The sequence below is a fragment of the Mustela nigripes genome, chromosome 7 (assembly GCF_022355385.1).
Source record: "Mustela nigripes isolate SB6536 chromosome 7, MUSNIG.SB6536, whole genome shotgun sequence".
In the NCBI taxonomy this organism is placed as follows: domain Eukaryota; kingdom Metazoa; phylum Chordata; class Mammalia; order Carnivora; family Mustelidae; genus Mustela; species Mustela nigripes.
In genome coordinates this window covers 45504028-45520247 of record NC_081563.1, presented here as the reverse complement: position 1 = coordinate 45520247, position 16220 = coordinate 45504028, and the positions used below count along the sequence as shown (strand labels likewise).

At 38.1% G+C, this 16220-nt stretch overlaps 1 protein-coding gene across 3 annotated transcripts in view; it reads left to right on the top strand.

Annotated features, from left to right (window-relative positions):
• The first annotated feature begins 393 nt into the window (after positions 1 to 393).
• CTNNA2 (catenin alpha 2) overlaps positions 394 to 16220 on the top strand; it is a 1132931-nt gene continuing 1117104 nt past the window's right edge. For all 3 annotated transcript variants that reach the window (XM_059405715.1, XM_059405716.1, XM_059405717.1), the window contains exon 1: positions 394 to 714. The gene's annotated coding sequence lies outside the window, so the exon portion shown is untranslated. The remainder of the gene's footprint in view (positions 715 to 16220) is intronic.

The window sequence follows — 16220 nt, the reverse complement described above, 5'->3', positions numbered from 1 at the left end:
TTAGGCCCAGCCCTCCTCCTGCCACGTGTCTGTGCCCTCTCGGGCTCACCCTTTCTTCCTACTCCGCAACCCCCGTCCCCTTTCCCCGTACCCTCTGCCCCAGGACCTCTCCCGCACGGTGTCTCAGAAACCGGTCCTCGCGGCTTCCGGCCACTCAGCTCTGGGTCCTTGCCCGGAGAGTAACGCGGTTGTCATGGACACGGCACCTGCGCCCTTCGGCGGTGCCCCTTCGCCGCCATCCCCTCCCCCCACCTGCGGCGCGGAGCTAGCCTCGCCTCCCCAGCTCCGCCCCTGCCCCTCCCGCTGGGCGCTCCTTAAGCCGCGCGCGCCCGTGTCCCCCCGCCCCGCCTCCCCCGGCCTCCCACAGCCCCGCCGAGCAGCGGGGACCGCGGGGACGCGCAAGCGAGCAAGCGGCCGCGCCTGCGCACTGGCCACCTCCCCTAGCGGCGATCCGGGCCGCTGCCGCTCGCGCTTGGGCAGGACGCCGGGCGGGCGGGGGGAGGGGGGAGCGGCTTCGCTTCCAGCCCTGAGTAAGGCGGAGACCCGGGCTGGCGGGCGGAGCAGGAGGCACCGCACCTCGGCCAGAGGCTGCTGCAGCAGCTGCTGCCCTCGTCCCCGCCGCCGCCTCTCCAGTCCCTTCAGTGATTACCCCTCCAGCTGTTGGGAACGGGCGAGAAAGAGGAGGAGGCGAGAAACTCCCACCGACCCACAGAGGTGAGTCCTGGGCAGAGCATCCTCCATCCTTGCCTGCCTCCCTCCCTCCCTACCTCCCTCCCATCATCTCCATCCTCCCCTCCCTCCTCGCTCCCCAACCCTCCCGCCCTCATCCTTCCCAACATCCCTCTCTCCTCTCCCCTCCTTTCTGTCTTCCAGCCTTTCTTTCATCCCTTTCTTCCTCTCTCCCAGCCCCACTTCCTTCCCACCCTTTCTTTCTTCCCTCTCTTCCTTTCAGCCACTCGCCCTAGAGCGCAGCTCTGCATCCTTCCCCCCCACCCCTTTCTTCACCCCTTCCCCGGTGGGAGATCCCTTGCGTGCTACTACTGTCCGGATTCAGGGGCTTCCAGAAAATTGGGCACATATACAGAGAGATACACTCTTGCACCGCGGATGCCCTGCAGGTCCCTAAATTATTTGAATTAAGGGTCAAGTTGGATAGAGTGCTGGGACATGGAAGAAGAGGGTCGAAGAAGAATCTGTGGATTTGTGCAGTATTAGGGTGGGGGTGGGGAGGATTGTCACTTAAACATGTTGCCAACAACCCCCCCATCCCCCTTTAGCAGTTTCTTTTTTTCCTCCTGAGAATTACATATTCCCAGCGTGTGTCTCACTAATTTTAAATTAGCAGCTTTCCTGCTTTGATAGTCTCTGTGAGAAACCACAAGGAAAGAAGAGAAGAGAGGAAGAGAACAAGAGAGGAAGAGGGGAGGGGAAAAGAAGGGTGGTGGCAGTGGACGCTTGTCTTCTTTCCCCCTAGGCCTCTTTTGATTGATATTTTCAAACCACCCGCCTAATATTTGTCTTGGAATTGAACCCGTGTGTCCTTAGTCCTGTCACTATCTTCTTCAAAGGCAGAAACTCTCTAAACTTTAATGCGTGTGCAGCATAGCATTATTTATGGAATGTTTTGGTCAGCGTACAAAACACTAAGGTAGATTGATTTGGGAAAACGGGGAGAAGGATGGCAGAGATGCACTTTTGTTCATTAGGGGTTAACTTCTAAAGGAGGACAAAGGATAGATAGTTTTTAGAGTAATGAGGTTCTACTTCACAGGCTTATACATATACCATTTTAATAACATTAGTCACATTATAGACTTTAACAGATAATGTTAGCCGTTCTCCTCCACCTTACAGGAATTGTAAAGATCTTTGAAGAGAAGCATACTGTTTGATTCTGTTTGTAAACCACAAACCAATGGAAAAGTTGAATTAGCTCTGGGACCGTTATTAACAATTTAAAATTTCAGTTGGGTTTTGTACCACTTAGTTTCACCAAATGATGTATTTCACTTTACTTTCTTTAGCTTGCACTCTAACCCCTTCCATTATATATATATTAACGGTAATTTTTCAGTCTTCCTTTTTGTAAACATTGCTGCTGAAAAGTTTATTTATAAGTGGTGGGACAACCATGCCTCAGAATGTTTAGTGTATTCATCATTTTAGAAAGCTCCAATGAACAATATAAGTATAAATCAGAAATGGAGTATTTAGAAGCTTGTATTTTGCCATATGTATATTCTTTAAAAAAAAGACAACAAAACCCAAAACCTTGATATCCATAGGATAGCTATATTTTATGTTTAATGAGTGTGTGAGGAGGAACTGAAATTTATGATGGATTCAGTGAAGCTAACAGTAAGATGCTGTGCTGTGGAACAAATTATTGATTTCTTTCTTTTCATTTAAATTATTATATGTCAATAGTGCAATATGCATTTTTGCATTTTATGGGAATGTAAAGTAGGAGTTGAGATGAAGACAGTTACCCTGCAAAGTGTATGAGTGCTGATTTGATGAAGAGCTGACACAGTTAAATCATCCCAATTAGTTTTGGGGAAGTAGGTGTTATTAGGAATGATGCACCTACCCCCTACCTAAACTCCCCTTGGTAGGAATGCAATTCCATTAATGGCTTGGCTGATTCTTAAGACATGTGGCAGAAGCTTGGTTGAATTATCAGTGTTAGCAACATCCTGATGCAGAATTGCAGTCAGCCTGGTCTGTATTTGAGTGGTTACATTCCTTAAAAGTGAACACAATTGTAGATGGGAGTATTCCTGTATTGTTGTTGTTCCTTTTCCTGGAGTGCCGCGAAGCTAGTGAAAGACTTTGATAGTAATTGTATCTGAAAAAAATCAGTTAGTTTTATTCTAATTTACTCTCAGATTATTTTTCCCCTTCCAGCATCTCTACTGCTCTTTCTTGGTGGGGCTTCATAGTTGCGAGTGTGTGGAAGAGGCAGACCCTCGGTCAGCCCTGCTCTTTCTTTATTGCAGTTTTGCAACACAGAGTAATGTGGGTGTATACCTCAGTTTTTAATAATGTGCTTACTATGGAAAGAAAGGTAGCTTTTATTTGTCTCCTTTGTAAACATTTGTCCACTCAGTGAAAACAAAATATGCATATTTATTGAAGCATAGAAGCTAAAATGACATCGTTTACAGTAAGATTTTAGAAAGATGAGTACAATTAATCAAATATAAAATAGAAGAGGAACTAGTATCTTCAAAAAGCAGCCTGCCACTCTGACCATAATCCAGTTTACAGATAAAGACCTACTTCCTTTGAGGAATTTCAGTTCCAGAAGCTTCTGCCTTTAGTTGACTGGACCTTTAAGAATGTGTGGTACAGATAAAGACCCAACAGAACATTTAGTGGACGCTGTAGGAAATATTCTGGATACATTCTCTGTGCCTTCCTCACTCAGAGCTCTTAAACCCTGCCCACCCTATGCTCCGGCAGAAGATATTAGAAGGAAGTAAAAGACACCATTCTCTTTGACCTTAGCTTACAGTCTAGTTGAGGAGGACAGGCATTTGCATGAGGTCATATTTCACAATGTCAAATAAGACCTTGGGAGAGCTTTAGATGTGAGTGCATGCTTTACTTAAGTAGTAGAGAGTGTTGTACTCTTGCTTACTACTTAATTATTCTTCTTCATCTACAAAATGCAAATTTTGGTAGACTCTGATACATGGGATTACTGTAAGGGTTAAATGTGTTAAGCACAGTACTTGGTACAAACAATGAATGTATTGGGTAAACATTATTGTAATTTGGAGAAATGATTTTAAAACAATCCAAGACAACATATGATTATGTACTAGAAAGAAGTGAAGAGCAAGTAAGTGTTAGAGGAATTCCAAACAGGACAGATGTTTATGTGGCCGGGGAAAGATTATATTCAGGAGTAGCTCTGGAGGTTGGACAGATATTCCTGAGAAGGATTTCAGGCAATGTGGGCACCATAGCTGGAAAAAAAGCAGAAAGAGAAGAAACAGCAAGGTGTGTTTGGAACAACTCTTTACTGGACTATTTGGCATATAGGTGAGGGTATTAAAAGGTATTAAACATATATAGTCAGTATAATTACACTATCCCTTAAGATGAGACAACTTGTTGTAGTGTAGGATCTATTTTATAATAGAATATTCAGCCACCCAGGGGATTTATATTAGTTCTCACCCTAAGCTGGATCCCAAGGCACAGAATCCAAGGTCCAGGTCACAGAAAGAACACAGACTATTTTTTTTTAAATCTCTTTTCTCTAAATTTCAAAGCAGAGGGTGAACTTGACCTTTCTGAATAACAAAGGCCCAATATTGTGATTATCACATCTTTCTCTTGTTTTGCCCTAACCCCGAGAATAATCCAGGACTGTATCTTTATTTAACTTTGAGACATATGAAGCCTGTAATTTTAGGGTAATTGTATCTCTAGAACTTCATTTTTATTGCATTATTGACTTTTCCTAATAACAGCAATCCCTCCCCCACTTTTTTGGTGTTCAAGATTGTTAATGGTTCTGTATGAATTATGCTATTTCAAGTGTTTTCCTGGGAGACAAAGCTGTGATGACAGCAGAGGGTCTGTTTGGGAATGTGCACCAAGCAAGGTAAATATCTACATGGGATGTGGTGCCAGTGGCTTTCTGGATACGTCTGTTGGTACACTTTTAGCTTTGGTTGGTGTTCATGAACTATTTTGAAATATGTGTTCATGAAACAATTATCCAACAGCATAAATGATATGAATTGTGTTATTTTTGTCAGAAAAGAAGATTTTCAGAATATTTTATCTGCAATTTAAAAGGATTAGCATTTATAGTGCTCATGTTTAATCTGTTTTTAATAGATTGACACAATTTGATTGCTTTATCAAAATGGTAGAATGCTCTTTTTATATTTATTTTTTCATAGTTTTAATAATACAGAAAATGTTCTCATGAATATTATTTTATGATATATAGTTATAAACATAAATGTATTTCCAAAAGCTAGCAGTTTAACAGACCAGAAAGTATAGTATTTTTATTTTCTATTTTAAGGTTCTTTTCTCAATATTTTGATGTTTTAAAGATTCAGCAGACCTAAATAAAACATTTTCAAATGTATTACTTCTAGTCAGTTCCATAGTAAAGCACCACTGATATTTGCCAGACTTTACTTTTAGACATTTTTATTTTCCTCATAAGTGAATTTTTACGTTGGAGATGAATTCTAACTCAACCACAAATATGCATTCTGTAACTCTTTGAGATTATTATCTGTAAAAATTATTAAATAATTATTAAAAAACACAAAGTGATAGTCTGATTTTATAAGGCTTAATTTTATAGGGCTTTTGTTCTTTTTTATTTCAAGGCTGTATAATTTTAAAAAAGATTTTACTTATTTATTTGACAGAGAAATCACAAGTAGGCAGAGAGGAAGGCGGGGGTGGGGGGGAAGTAGGCTCCCTGCTAAGCACAGAGCCCATGGGGCTCTATACCAGGACCCTGAGACATCATGACCTAAACTGAATACAGAGGCCCAACCCACTGAGCCACCTAGGTACCCCTTCAAGGCTGTATCTGCATGTACAACTCTTAGACTATTATTTTTCAGTTGTGAAGACAGTGTGCATTAACAGTAGTGAAATAAGTGATTGTTTTTCCCTGTAAGTTAAGGTGGTGACCAAATCGAAGAGTGGAATAAAGATAAAATAAAATGAATTAATTTTGTTTCATCTGTTAGCTGAAAAATTAATAGTTTTTGCTCATTTAGGGGTTTTCTGTATTTTTTTCTGTCATTCTAATTAAATCCATGTTTTATTCATTTAGAGGTATACACACACACACACATATATATATATATTTCAGTTAACATTCTTTAAAACTAGATCATAGATAAATAACATATATGTAAAACGAGATGTTGGTTTTCCATTGTTTTGCTATTTTTCAATATCTTGCTGTTTTGTTTAGTTGCCTTTTGTGGGGGAACCAAGTATATAGCACCTGTGGGAGCTAGATCCACATCAGGACCCAACTAAAATAATAACACAGGTTGCTTCAACATTCCCCCCTTAAAATAATGGACATGCCACGAGGGTTGAGGTAAAAATAAATAATTGTATAATGTCCTAAGACTATAGAATCATAACAGAAAATTAATAGAACATTTCCGATATGTTTCTGTCTAAACTGGGCTTATGTTGTTCATTACATATCTGCAGTAAATCCAAGACCTTTTTTTATAGCACCTTGAAGTTTCACAGCCAAAGTCATGAATTCTGATAGAGAGATGTCATTTCTCCCACATCATAATCAGAAACCACAGTGAGGGGAGCCTGGGTGGCTCAGCGGGTTAAAGCCTCTGCCTTCAGCCCAGATCATGATCCCAGGGTCCTGGGATCGAGCCCCGCGTCGGGCTCTCTGCTCAGTGCAGAGCCTGCTTCTCTCTCTCTCTGCCTGCCTCTCTGCCTACTTGTGTTCTCTATCAAATAAATAAATAAAATCTTTAAAAAAAAAAAAGAAAGAAAGAAACCACAGTGACTCCGTGAATGACTAAAGGATCTGATAGTCTCATTTGATTTTAATTGTGATCAGACGAAGGTTTGGTGCGAATCCATTTTCACAAGTTTATCTTAAATTCAAAGACCTGAAAACTGTTGTTAAATATCATAAATACATAAATAAATAAGTAAATAAGTAATAAATAAGTAAATACATACATAAATAAGTAAATACATACATAAATATCATAAATACATCTTTCAGTAAAAATGTAGAAATGCTTTAACTATCTCAGAAAGAGCTAATTGTCTTTAGTTATTTCTGGGAAAGGGGATCCCATAATTCTTGAGAGTTTACCACTTGTCTTCATTTTCTTTCGTTAGGCCTTGATACCTGCCAGAGTAATTCCATAAAATATGCTTTCCCACTCTCTCCCTCCACTACCCGCCCCCCTCGCCCCATAACATGCAGAAACAGCATAAGAAGTATATACAGAACTTGTTGGGGATAATGCTTACATCTAAATTATCTCTATATTCACTTATGCTTTCTTTGTATTTTTAATCTTATTACCTAGCATGAATTTATTCAACAGGTTTTTTTTGTTTGTTTTTCATTTTTCTAAATATCTGCTCAGTGCAGAGCATTGGGCCAGAGATTGTAATTTTATGAAAGCACTGAATCTGGAATCGGGACACATCAGTTCTTCCTTGAGATTTTCAACTAACTAACTAGCTAATATGACTAAACAAGCCTCACGCTCTCCAAGGCTTATTTATTTAATCTGTATTTTAAGTGACTTGGGTTATATGATACGTAGAGTGTTTTCTAGCTATAAAATTCTATAATACTACTTGTGAGTTTCCCTTAAAATTTCAAGGCATGATTTATTTCTCACTGTGTCCCATTTTTTTTTTCTTTTGAATCATAAACTGCTGCTACATGAGAAAAACCTTCATCTTCAGTGGCATATGCTTTCCCTTTCCTGAGAAAATTGAAAATGTAGCTTCACAGAGTCTCTGGGCCAAGAGAGAACTATGGCACATTTCCCTTTCTTACCTTCCCATCCTTTCCTCTCTCTCCTTTTTATTTTTTAAAGATTGATTGATTGATTTTAGAGAGAGAGTCGGGGAGCATGAGCAGGAGGGGCAGAGGGAGAGGGACAGAGAATCTCAAGCATCCTCCATGCTAAGCAAAAAGCCCCCACAGAAGGCTCAACCTGACCCTAACCTGAGCCAAAACCAAGTGTCAGATGCTTAACCAACCATACCACCCAGGTGCCCTTTTAAAAAATCCTTCCTGGGCGCCTGGGTGGCTCAGTGGGTTAAGCCGCTGCCTTCGGCTCAGGTCATGATCTCGGGGTCCTGGGATCGAGTCCCGCATCGGGCTCCCTGCTGAGCAGAGAGCCCGCTTCCCTCTCTCTCTCTCTCTGCCTGCCTCTCCATCTACTTGTGATTTCTCTCTGTCAAATAAATAAATAAAATAAAAAAAAATAAAATAAAATAAAAAATCCTTCCTGGGGTGCTTAGGTGGCTCAGTGGATTAAGCCTCTGCCTTCGGCTCGGGTCATGATCTTGGGGTCCTGGGATTCAGTCCCGCATTGGGCTCTCTGCTCAGCAGGAAGCCTGCATCCTTCTCTCTCTCTCTCTGCCTGCCTCTCTGCCTACTTGTGATCTCTGTCTGTCAAATAAATAAATAAAATCTTCAAAAAAAAAATAAATAAAATTCCTTTCTGGACCAAAGTTACCTATGTTCATGGACTAGTCTGACTTGTTTGAGTAATACCACTGTCTTTGAAAGACTTTATGGCATTAATGAATTTAGAATAAGGTGATATTTATTTAAGAAATTACGTATGCTCCAAGGTTAGTATCTGTGCCTCAGGCACAGCAAAGTCTTGCTTATCCCCTAAATCCTGTCCCATAGGACAGAGTGGTTGCCAGTATTTCTACCAAACTCCCATTATGGTTTTTAAGATCAAATTTGTTGAGGTATGTTTTATATATAATAGGGTGTATCCATTTTTTCTGTTCTTAGTGAGTAGCTGGCATATAATATTAGTTTCAGGTGGATAGTATAGTGATTCAACATTTGTGTACATTACAAAGTGATTACTCTGTCAAATCTAGCTACTCTCTGTCACCAAGCAAAGTTACTACATATAGACCCTACTTTTTTTTACATTGTTGCCCTCTGTTTTATTTGTTTTATAACTGTAATTTAGTACCTTTTAATCCCATTTCCCTATTTTGCCCATCCCCTCACCTCTGGACACCACCAGATTGTTCTCCATATTTATGAGTCTGTTTCTGTTTTGTTTTGTTTATTTATTTATTTTTTATATTCCACATATAAGTGGAACCATATGGTATGTGTCTTCCTCTGTCTGATTAATTTCACCTGATAAAATTCCCTCTAGGTCCATCCATGTTGTCACAAGTGGCAGAGCTTCATTCTTTTTTTATGACTGGGTAATATTCCTCTGTATATGTGTATGCGTGCATGTGCATGTGTTTGTGTGCACCTGTGCATGTGCCACACCATCTTTATCCATTCATCTCTCGATGGACACTTAAGTTGCTTCTGTATCTTCACTACTGTAAATAATGTTCCAGTGAACCTAGGGGTCCATGTATCTTTTCAGATCGATGTTTTCACTTTCTTTGAATAAATACCAGAAGTGTAATTGCTGGATCACCTGGTAGTTCTACTTTTAATATTTTGAGGAACCCCTATCCTGTTTCCATAGCAGCTTGTGCCATTTTACATTCCCAAGAACAGCACCCAAGAGGTGTCTTTCTTCCACATTCTTGCCAACACTTGTTATTGTTTATCTTTTTGACAGCAGTCATTCTGACAGGTGTGAGGTAATATCTCATTGTGGTTTTGATTTGCATTTAGTGATCTTAGTGAAAAGACACATCTCTTCACATGTCTATTGGCCATCTGTATGTCTTCTTTGGAGAAGAAATGTGTATTTAGGTCCTCTGCCCCTTTTTTAGTTGGATTGTTTCAGACTGAATTGTATGTTTCTTACATATTTTGGATATTAACACCTTATTGGTTATATCATTTGTAAATATCTTCTGAGTACCCTGTCTTTTAATTTTTTTTTTTGATGGTTTTCTGTGCTTTGCAAAAGCTTCTTAGTTTGATGATGTCCTGTTTACTTTTGGTTTTGTTACCCGTCTCTAAGGAGATCTAAAAATAATGCTCAGACCAACATCTGAGAGCTTATTGCCTATCTTTTCTTTTAGGAGTTTTATGGTTTCTGCTCTTACAGCTAAGTCTTTAATCCATTTTGAGTTTATATCTGTATATGGTATACAAAAATTGTTGAGTTTCTTTTTTTGCATGTGGGTATTCATTTATTGAAAAGACTGTCTTTTCCCCCATTTTATATTTTTGCTTCCTTTGTGGGATATTAATTGACCATATAAGCATGGGTTTATTTCTGGTGTCCATTCTGTTTCAAAATGGATCCATTTAAGTACTATTGTGTGTTGACAAATATACCTATGTAACTGCCACTGTGATCAAGATCTAGACTATTTCCATTGCGCTAAAAAGTTCCTTTCTGCTTGATCTGCTTTGTTTCCCTGTTGATTAGCTTTTCCTGTCTAGAAATGGCTATGGATTGAATCATAGAATATGTATTCATTTTTGTCTTCTCTCATTGAGCATAATGCTTTTGATATTTGTCTATGGCTTTGATTATATAAACTTTAAGAAGAAAATGTAGGAGAAAGTCTTTGTGATTTGGGGTCAGGCAGTGATATCTTAGGTAGGACTCAAAAAGCACTAACTGAAAAAAAAAGATGAACTAGAGTTTATCAAAATTTTTTTAAATAGCTTCTTTTTAAGAACACAAGATTTGCTAGATCTATGTATCTCTATGTCTATCTCTATATATTGGACAAAGGACTAATTGTCCTATTGTAGATAGGATTCTTGCATCTCTGTAAGAAAACAGATAATCTAACTAAAAGATGGACAAAACACTTGAAGATACATTTCACTAAAGAAAATATACAGTGGCCAATGAAGACGTGAAAAGGTGTTTCACTGCATTATTTGCCCAAGTAATGAAACTTAAGAAACACAATATGATACTCATGTAAAAACACTAGACTGTCTAAATTTAAAAAGACTGACAATATCAAGTTTTGGAGAGGGTGTGAAGCAGCTGAAGTTCTCAGATGTTGCTGGTGGGAACGCAACACTTGGGGAAACAGTTTGGCAGTTTCTCTTAATGTTAAAAATACTCTTACCCTACAGTCCTGGAATTCCACTCCCAGGTGAAATGAAAACATATGCAGAAAGACTTTTATGTGAAAATTAATGGCAGCTTTCTTCATAATAGCTTCAGACTAAAAACAACCAAAATATCCATCAAATTCCCATTTTAAAGTTACTCTTTAAAGTTGCTGGTCTATATATTCTTTGAAGATGGGCTGTTTGCTCTAAGCAACTAGCAGCAGAAGAAAGGGAATACATTCAAAAAGATTTTCAAAAATAGTAAGAAATCCAAAGGATGGGAAGGGCAAGGTGTCAGACCTAGGCTTGATTTTCCCTCTCTCCACTTGTCTCTACCCTCCTCAGTGTCTAGACCTCACCATCAGCAGCAGTGTCTCTTCCAGAGAAATGAAACCTTAGCCAAAAGTCCTCCCTTAATCTTTTATCGCACTGGCCAGTGCTGGATCACATGGCCATCCCTAATCTATTCAACAGCAAGGGGAAAGGGAAGAGCCTGCCAGAGAGTTTAGGCTAATCAGGATCTCCTGGCTAGGGATGAGGTCAGCTTTCCCTGAAGTGCATGGTTGTGTATAGGAAATGAAAGGGACAGATGAGCTGAATGGCAGTTCTGTTAAGGAAAAGGAAGGGGAAAATCAATGTTGGGTAAGCAAGCAGCAGTGTAGTTGTAATTTGATTTAGAGGCCTGCCATGATAATCTCAGTCTTATGGAAAAAAGGTTGAAGAGGAAAATCTAGGATTGCAGTCAGGGTTTGTTATTGTGGGGATGTGTGACTAAAGGGTACCATAGGAGAAAAAGGGGAAAAGAAATTTAGATCCTGATGTACAGCATGAACTGGAGAAAGAAAGAATCTAGATTCAGGGGAATAATCCAAAGTGGGCAAGCATACAAATAGTGACGAGCAGTGCCAGGCACACTGGGGCCCATGGAGTTGGGACAGGAGGTGAAAGTCAATGCTGGCAGTAGTCTGGAATCCAGGCAGGCAAACTCCATTGCAGTTTGCCCATCTGTGAAATCAGGACCTCAGGCAAGAAGATTTTCATGTTTTGCTTGTTAAGGCAGAAGCTAAAACAGTAATTATTCCTTCTTCTTCTTTTTTTTTTTTTTTTTTTTTTTAAGGTGTTGTCAACCACTTTAGATTCTAACTGTGTCAAGAATAGAAGCCATACCTTCATTTTGTTCTAATATTCCCATTACAATCCTGGGCCCACAGTAGCTTCTTAATAAATTCTAGCTGTTTGAATGGATTCTTTGAACTCACTTTACCTTTAAACAAATCCTGCAGATGTCTGGTTAAACAAATATAGCAGCCATTCATCAAATACTTTCTTACTGTTTTGGGGGACAGAGCCTTGGCTCTATGTAAATTTGATAGAGTACTTGACCTTACCAGTTGACAATCTGGCAGGGCTGAAAAGTACCTGAACAGTTTAATACCAGAAAGAATATGATAGAGTGTGTAGTACCATGTGGTAATGACTCTACAGGGGCATGGGCCAGAAGTCTAGGTGGACTCAGAATCAGAAACGTGGCTCTTGTAATGGATGGGAGAGAGATGGTGGAGGGGGATGACCTTGTATGACCTTGTATCAGTACTTTTTAATTCAGTCCTGTCTTGGTCTGGGAACTGGGACAGGGCTGAGCCAGCAGGAAGATGGGATCAATGAGCACAGCAGTGGGAGAGGTGAAGTCACATCCAGAACTGAAGCTGAGTTGCTGAAAACTGCTCAGTAAGCAGCTATGAAGTGGGACTGGGGTGAAGGGGAGAGGCTGGGAGTAGGGAAACATTTTAGCATTATCTGTATAGAGGTATGTCAAGAATGTAGTAATAGAAGATACATTGTTTCAAAAACAACATGTTTTGTCTTTTACACTTGCAGTAGTACATGCTGGTTGAGGAACATCTAGAAAATAAACAGAAAAAGAAACTTGAAAATAAAAATTATTGCAGTCCAGCTGTCCAGGGAACATTTGGTGGATTTCTAGTTTCAGCCCCACTATGAGTATATCTTGAGTTTATCATGTAGAGGTCTCTTTAAGGCATAACTGAGATCATATGTGTATAAAATTGTGTTCCATTTTTTTAACTGAACATGTTTAAGCATTTCCTGGGTTAATAAAAACTCTTCTTCCACACTAATTACTTTGTAACATTACTTTGATTGGAATTTAAGTTTCTAGTTTTTGCTTATCTACAGAGATAAAATTTTTGTGCTGTTCTGCCTTCCTATATGGTTTGGGTCATGACTTTGAGGTCCCAGAAGAGTGCCTTCAGGATATAGCTGGTCAATGTCTATGTAAAAAGATAAATATTTTTTTATTTACTGAAATGGTAACACGGTTTTCTGTGCCTCATTTTTATATAAAGCTTAGTGGGTAACGAGTATATACATGTAAACGTATATATAATATTATTACATATTACATATGTTATATATTACATACATATTTGTATCTATTATATGTTTATATTATGCATATATATTATATATTTATATATATATTTTAAACTTTTGCCTATTATTCTATACTCTATAACATTATTTTCTATCATGGTTTAGCCATGGTTTATTTAATCCTTGTGTTTTCATGGACATTTAGTTTATCCTGTTATTTTGCTATTTCAAACAAACATCCTTATGCGGTTTTCTTGTCCACATATACTAGGGTGCTTTTTCTTAAAGCTAGATTGGTAATTATAATTTGAGTCCCGAGGTGTGTGCATTTTAGATTTTATTAGTTCATGATTAATTGCTCTTCAGAATGGTAATACTACTTTATTTTCACCCGCAAATGGAAGGTATATATTTCCTTAAACTTTTGCCAATATATGATAACTTTAAGCTTAGAAAAGTTTACCAGTGAATAGGTAATAATGATATCTTTGTTATGTGAATTTGTTTCTCTGATTTTTGGAGAGGTTGATTACTTCTGAATTTGTTTTTTTTAGCCTAATGGCCTAACGTTTTGCTTCTGCTGTGATAACTGTGTTCATGTCTTTACCCATGTGTTTCTAGTGAATTATTTATCTTATCTTAATTTATAGGACTTATTTATGTCCTCTGGATATAAAGATTCTGTTGTTGTTATACTGTTACAGCTACTATACCTTATGGTTTGTTGTGATGTCCAGTAAATGATGATTTTTCTTTTTCCAAATTCCTCTATCTATTGTTGGACCTTTTCTTCAGACAAGTGGGATAGCCAGGTTGTCTAATTTCATAAATAATGTACTTGGGATTTTAACTGGCATTGTGTTTCATTTCAGAGCATTTGAGGAGAAAGTAACAACTTTCTCATTCATAGTCTTTCCAGTGGTGTGTCTCATTTATTAAAGTCTTTTTCATGTCCTTCAATATCATAAATTGTTTTCTTCCTAGAAGAAAGTCTTTCTCATGTTACATTTATTATCAGCTTCTTGTAGTTTCTAATGCTGTTGGGGAAAGGACTGTTTTTCTTTCACATTTTCTGAAAGGTGATTATCTATATCATTACTGATACAGAAACTATTCCTTTTCGTTTTTGTGTCACCTTGTTGAAATACTTTATTCATTGAGAAACCTTGTTCTTCTTGTGTTTTTCTTACAAATTTGTATAACCTCTTTGTATGTAAAGCTAAGTTTATGTTTATGGCGTATGTATACACACGCACACACACGAACGTGGCAGCATATAATACTCCTTTTTTTTTCAGCTTTCTTCTAATTTTAGTGTTTTTTAAAGATTTTATTTATTTTTTTGAGAGAGAGAGAAAGAGTGAGAGCTGGGGTAGGAGGACAGGGAGAGAGAGAATCACAAGCAGACTCCTGCATGGAGCCTGATATGTGGTTAGATGGGTGACTCCATCCCACTATCCCAAGATCATGACCTGATCATGACCTGAGCTGAAATCAGGAGTCTGATGCTTAACTCACTGAGTCATCCAGGGATCCCTAATTTTAGATATTTCTTCCTGATAACTTAGATTTAGTATGAATGAGTCATTATTCGTATATGAAATATACTATAGTGTGATCTGAACACAACTTTTTGCTTTAAAAATTATTCTCAATACTAGTCTCTTCCATAGTAACCCAAATACATTGTTGTATTTATATGTAATATTTATATATTATTGTTATATGAGTGTAACTATGAACCCTTTTCTTTGGAGTAAGCACAGTGTAGACATGGATTTCATATGCTCACTTCCAGATATTTACTTGGTACTTTTCTAGGCCTTTATGAATATTTGATAATGGTATTGTTTGCATGTGACTCTTCAAAGGCAAGAACTATGTCTTTTTTAGATCTTGGACCGAGTTGAATGAGTAGCATTCTGATGATGGTGATTATGTGCTTATGTAAATGCTCATGGTAGTAAACTTCCAAAACTTTATCTAAATGACTTTATTCCTTGGCTGATACTTTAAATATTATGTTCTTATCATTTTCGTGCTGAAGTTGTTGTGCTGCATACCATCTCTTCTTCATAGTCAGCACTGTCTTTTAGAAATATGTAAATATTAAGACAGCTATGAGTTTAGCACCACTGAGGAGCATTAGAAGTATTCAGTTCTTCAACAGAATTTAATTTTTGGCACTAGATCTGTTTCAGACTTCAGGGGAAGATTCATTTTGGTTTTATTTTTATGATCTCCCTTTATTATGAAAAATGGTTATTTGGAAAGAACACCTTTCATTGATTCTGCGTACTGAGAAAATAGGCAGATTGTCTTGAATTATAATTACTCATCTGGTCTAGGCTTTCTGCATACATATCAGTATTGATTTATCATAAATGAACCCATCACCTTAAAATCCTATGATCTGTACTAACATATTATAAATAGATGATGTAAACTTACTGTTGAAAACAGGGATTGTTCTTTTTGGAATATTAATTGAATATGGGTGTGAGATTAGTAGCAAGTGGCAAGTCCTGATTCATAGAATTGTAAGATATTTTTATTAATGCTGAATCAATAAATCTAATTTTTAGAAACGTGGTTAACTTTATAATAGTTCTGTTTTTTCCTAAAGAATTACAATAAGTCACAATAATACTAATTTCATAAATTTGAATAAAGATTTCAGTGACTGGCATGCAGCTGTTTCTGTTCTAGCTGGCTTGAATAATTTGAGATAGCTCTATTTATCTGATGAAATTTTCTTGATGCCTGGCTGCCTTTGGAAAGAATTTTGTTTGCTCTTGTTGTTAGGAATAACTGACTTCTTAAATCCAGGTGTATCACTTATTATTGATCATATTAATTTACAGTTGCAGAATTGTTCTTAACTAAAACAAGTTAATGTATAAAAATACTCTTTTCAGTATTTAAAATATTTCATATCAGAATTATAAACATGTGACATAAAAATTTTTATCAGGTAGGAGAGCCTTGGTGGCTTAGTCAGTTGAGTGTCCAGCCCTCAATCTCAGTTCGGGTCTTCATCTCACGGTTCTGAGTTCGAGCCCCGAGTCGA